The sequence below is a fragment of the Canis lupus genome, chromosome 28 (genome assembly GCF_011100685.1).
Source record: "Canis lupus familiaris isolate Mischka breed German Shepherd chromosome 28, alternate assembly UU_Cfam_GSD_1.0, whole genome shotgun sequence".
Lineage (NCBI taxonomy): Eukaryota > Metazoa > Chordata > Mammalia > Carnivora > Canidae > Canis > Canis lupus.
The window spans coordinates 38,065,937-38,071,959 of NC_049249.1; positions in this window are offsets into that span (position 1 = coordinate 38,065,937).

Below are 6,023 nucleotides of genomic sequence, written 5' to 3' on the forward strand. Positions count from 1 at the left end.
TTCCCTCTACCATGAACTGAAGACGAGCTGAGCCCACGCGGACACGCTGGCTTCTCAGAGTCTGTAACACATGGGCCAATGTTGGTGAGAGGACGAGGGACCCTGGCTGGGCTCTTCAGCTCCAGAGTGAGGAGCCTCCAACAAGGCTGGTGTCCCTTCTTCCACCAAACCCCACCCATCCGGGAGGTCAGAGCCACAGGGAGGGAGCACGTATGCACCGAGCAGCAAGTGAGTGCCAGCAACCTCACAGACAGATGTGAGCTCATGTAGCCCCATAATACCTTTATAGAACAGGTTTCTTCCCATTTAGCTCATGAGAAGACTGAGATCTGGGAAAAGAATCCAGTGCTGGCCACCTGGAGCCAAAGCCTGTAAAAAATCCGAAGGATATGGCCACCAAGTGGCAGGCCTGGTCTGGGAAGTCCAAGGATCCTACTCTTCCTGCCACGATGTCATGGATGACGGCAGACAGAAATACCCACACGGGTGTAGACACCGTCCCAATCACAACAGCACCTCCCAGAGCCCTGCATCCGGGAAGTTAATGCATGAACCTCCCTCCAGGATCTAGGTCAAGATGCTCAGCCAGAAAGCTGGGAGCAGAGATTGATGACCAATGGTGGGAACTGGGTGGCAGCCTGGGGACGGCCTGGGCAGTGTCCCTCGCCCCAACAACCAGCCCCCCCGAAAGCTCGTGCGACCATGGAAGAAAGGCGGAAAGCGGCATGCTTTCCAGAGACCTGGTCCCACGTGAAGCTGTTGCCATTCTCCTCTGCATGGAGAGACCTGGAATTATTTTATTTGGTTCTGCAGAGAGGTGGAGGGGTCTGTGGATGGCCCGTCTCATCAGCAAAGAGCCCTGGTTCATTTGCCTCCTAAAGAACCGGGGAGATGATCAGGCATTCCTCATTCTGTTGTCCAGAAGGAAACTGAAGGCAAAAATGCTAAGTCCTGAAGTAGTTCAGAACTTCTTATGGAAACCAAATACATCAGGAGAGGGAAGGGCTATCGTCAGGCCCCGGCAGGCCCCAGCCCTTCGACTGTTGGGAGCTGGAGTAAGACTCTTTTAACAGCCGCTGGAGGGTTGTGTGCGCAGACGCGCTGTCAGCGTCTCACGGGAAGACCAGCTCACATACCATCAACAGTGTCCTCAGACTGGTCTCCCAGAATTTCATGGAATCACAATGCCAGCAGGACCCTTACGCCACTTGCCTGACCCCTAGATACACAGAGAGGGACACACACAGCCCCGAGGGGAGATGACCACTTCCATACCCTGTGGAGCCTGCGCCGGCCTGCACTGCCCAGCAGCCTGGTCCCCGCAGCCACGTACCGAGCATCGCGTGGGTCGTGCTGGCCCGTATACTTACATCTTTGCAACACACCCAGGTGGTATCATAGTATCCTCTCTTCTTGAGGAAACTGAGGCTCGAAGAAGCCAAGGTCACAATGGTGGCAAGCAGTGCTGGCCACCTCGAGCCGAAGACTGTGTCTCCTGCCCCCGCCTACAGCTGCCACCTGCGGCCACGCTAACCACGGGTCTAACACATCCTGTCTCCGCTCCCTTTGTCCACAAAGCTTCCCTTCTGGACAACCGCTCAATAGAAGGTCTGGTCGACCAGCTGGATTATGAAGCAGGATACATTCCTACGTGTATTTTAGCAATTTCCAAATATTTTATATATGTAAATATAGAACAGAAGAGGAGGGATGCTAGTTGACATCAGGAAATGAAATGAGCTGGGACCATCTACCTGGTGAAAGAGCTACTTCCACAGTGGAATTTGTCAGAGTTTTGCTTCCTGTTCCACACGGTCATCGTGAAAACCTCCGGGCACGTGTACAAGACCCAGTCTGCAACATTTACTAGCATCGAGCCGAAGGTCAGATGATTTTGGCTGCATCTCCCAGCTCCGCCGTCCCATGACGCCCCCCCGCATGACTTGACTCCACCACGAGGCCTGCCAGGTGCACCGCACACTCCAGAGGGACAGTCCTGGCATAAGACCTTTCCTGGGAGGGCCCACTGTTAGCCCTTTCCATGCGCAGGATCCCATCCCTGGGAATCTTCAGGCAAGACAGAGAAGGTCACACGTGTCAGCACTGCTCATGCAACGTTCTGGTAAAGCTGCGAGAAGGCGCTCTGAGCCGGCTTCGGTTTTGCACGGTGTTGAGTTCTAATTCAGGGGGGCTGCCAAACGAGGGGATCTGTTGCAGAGCGAGTGGAGAGATGAGCTGCACAGAGCTTAGACGACTCTCTCCTGCGGCGCCTTCTAGCACCTTCCGTGTGATAACGTGCTGCTCTCCAGGACGGGAACCTAATATACCACGTGCCCAAGTTTGTATGGCAGCGGACCCTTCTTTCCCTGGGGGCCCACGTGAACAAGCCCGCAGAAGAATTCCAACCCACTTGTGATATAAAGCTGCCCCAAACTCGTTTCAGATGGGAGAAATGAGGGACAGACCCATCTTACAGAAGCGTTAACTGTTCACCAGGCTGGAAACCCCAGGTGAAACGTTAGCTAGTTGTAGCTCATGAGCAACGCAACAAAATGTTTATTTCTTTAAAAATTGTAAGAATTAGTAACAACCAAATTCACTCCATCCTTCATTAGATCTGAGATGGGGCTGCCTGTAGATCACAGTGGGGCAATGTGGGAAGTCCCGTGTGAGGCTGGAGTTTAGGGGGGGCTTAGCAGTGCAACGTCTGCCTTTGGCTCAGGGCATGACCCCGGGGTCCTGGGATCGAGTCCCGCGTCGGGCTCCCTGCATGGAGCCTGCTTCTCCCTCTGCCTGTATCTCTGCCCCTCTCTGTGTCTCTCATGCATAAATAAATAAATCTTAGGGATCCCTGGGTGGCGCAGCGGTTTAGCACCTGCCTTTGGTCCAGGGCACGATCCTGGAGCCCCGGGATCGAATCCCACATCGGGCTCCCTGCATGGAGCCTGCTTCTCCCCATGCCTGTGTCTCTGCCTCTCTCTCTCTCTCTCTCTGTGTGACTATAATAAATAAATAAATAAGTAAATAAATAAATAAATAAATAAATAAATAAATAAATAAAAGAAGACTGGCTATTAGCTCTATTATATCAATGTTATGTTTCTTGAGTAAGGTCGAGCATCACATCTGAGAGCAAGGGTCCTTTCTCTTAGGAGAGGTATGCCCAGGTAATCAGGGGTGAAGTGATGTGAAAACTCACTTTAAGAGGTTCAGAAAGCACACGTGTGCGTCTGCAATGTGGCAACACGGTGGGCCCAGGTGAAGGATGTACAGTGGGCTTTGTTCTGTTCTTTAAAGTTTCCTGTGGGCTTGAGTTTGGTTTTTTAAGATAAAAATTGGAGGAAGTTTATACAACTTGGAAATAGACTTTAGAATTACCCACTGGTTCCAAGTGGAAGTCCTGCCACCCGGAGCAGCCCGATCTGGGGATCCCAGGTCTCCCCCTCCAACAGGTAACTTCAAAATGTGCTCCACAGTGATTGGCCACGTGTCCTTGTCCAGCAGTGGCTTAAATGTGCTGAGATGGCCACTTCCTGTCCTGATGACTTTCATCACAGCAGAGACCACACTGGGACTGCCGAGCAGGAGCCCTCGGGGTTCTGGGGGACCCGTCAGATGGCAGCTCTAACACAAATGTGTTCAGTGGCCTGGGGCTTCATATGGAGTCCAGAATTGGGGTTAAGGCCACTAATATTACAACTAAAGACAGACCTTTCTCTCTCTCTCTCTCTTTTTTTTTTTTTTTTTTTAGATTTTATGGATTCATTCATGAGAGACACAGAGAGAGAGGCAGAGACACAGGCAGAGGGAGAAGCAAGCTCCATGCAGGGAGCCCGATGTGGGACTCAATCCCAGGACCCTGGGGTCACACCCTGGGCCGAAGCAGATGCTCAACCACTGAGCCACCCAGTGGCCCCATGACCATAGACAGAACTTTCAAACATATTCCTCTGGCCACTCCAACTCTAAATCTTGTTTTATCGTATCCTCACAACATGCTTCCTGTGGGGTTAAATAAAAATAGAAACCAATAAACTAACACACAAGCACAATGAAGAAACAAGCCCTGAGCATAGGACATAAGGCACCAAGCGTCTGGGTGTTGATCCTGGGGAAGCCTTGTACCTAGAAAGGCACCTTCCAATGACCAAGGCAGTTTGATCTGTGCCCCCTCCGGGGTCCCAGAGCCGCCCCATGCTTCCCACCCTGGCTCGAATTCCCTGACGAGCCTGTACGCACAGAGACACAAGCGTTGACCTAGGAAAGGGAGGCGTGGGGGTCCTGGCTCAGGGCCGAGCCCCCGGGCTCCCCGTGCCACGCAGGGACAGTGGGCAGCCTGGCCCTCCCCCCGCGGCCAGCACGTCTGCACGACAGGCCACAGGGGACGGGTGTCCCACGATGGGGACCCAGGACCACAGCCGCTTACTCCCCAGTCTGGGCCTTCAGGGCTCATTGGCAGCACCACCGTGGCCCCAAGTCCAGTTCGTCCCCTCCCTGCCACCCCGCAGTCTGGGTGCCCCCTTGCGTTTTCTCCCGCGGCCTCCTACCCCAGCCCTGCTCTTAACTTTCTCACCTTCCCTGAGCTTTTCCCTCTCCTCTGTGGCTTTCCTTCGTATCTCAGATCAGAGAGGCTCTTACTTCGCACGCATCCTGCAATGACCGAAGCCCCTGAGAAAGGCAAAACCCCACCAAACAGCAAAGCGGAGGTGCCGCTGAGTGGTCCTGGGGCCGCCCGGGGAGCGGCAGCGCCTTCTGTTCAGAGGAGGAAAGGAAGGGGGTGTCCCGCCTCCCCCAACACCCCAGCCCAGCCTGGGAAGCTCCGTCTCCTGTGCCAGGGGATCGTCCTGGACCCGCCAACGAGGACGAAGCCTTTCCTGGGCCGTGTCTGGTTTTCCTGGGGAAAACTGTGGTATTTGTGTTGAAGGGACAGAAAGGTTTTCCTGTCTGAGCAACAGAAGGAAAGGGACCCTTCTCATCTTCAAGCCGTCCCACATTTTGGTAGAATAAATGCAAAAAGAGGACCACATCGCATGGGCTCTGGTTATAAAAATACAAAGGGAGCACAGGTGTGTCGTGCGTAAGGAGCCCTCAGGAAATGCATCGAAGGAACTTTTTGCAAGCATTTGCATCTTCAGATTCTCATAATTTCCTTAATTTCTACTTTCGGGGGCATCGCTATGGCCTCCTGATTTTGCATAAGTCTTTTTCCCCAACAATGTCATCAAATATTTTCTTTTGGAAGGCGCGGGGGCACTGTTGGCGCTTGTCCTTCAGGTTCATCTAGAAACACTGATTGACTAATGAGGGAAGCCGCTTATGGTAAAACATCTCTATTAAATTCTCTTGGCTTTTTTAAGATTAAAAAGAAGAAGAAGAAACTTTCTCTCCCTCTAAATGCAAATCTTCCCCGTAACACTGTGCCTAATCTACTACAACTAATTAATCTGCTGGAGCTGATGAAATGTTACCTCCGCATTTTTTGTTCCTTGTATACAATTATTGTAACAGTGGTGAATAAATCAATATTCCCAATCCAACTGTAAAAAACAATCAAGAAAAGCAGTGCTTCTCAGGGAAAAAAAAAAAAAAAACCACCAAATAATATTTATTAACTCTGTCTCAATCCACAACAGAACCAAATACCATTCAGGCATTTTCTGCAAGTGTAATAAGCAAACTCAGATACATGATGAAGGTGGCACATGCCAATAATTTCACCATTTTACACTGCAGAGTAATTGAAGGATTTAATGAGAAACAAACCAATAAAAATAAATAGACCATGTTAGAGGAGGAGAAACTGATCTGAAATGGAAGTTGCTCCATTGTGAGTTTAGGTTTTTTTTGTTTTTGTTTTGTTTTGTTTTGTTTTGTTTGCATGGTTTGACCAAGGGGAAAACGGTGTCAGGACAACAAGCTCTTACCCACTTTTTCAGAGAAAAAAAGATAGTAAGTAGTGTGCTTCTCGAGAGGAAAACCCTGGCCAGAGTAACCAGTAGCGTGGAGCACGAGTCGGGCCCCTC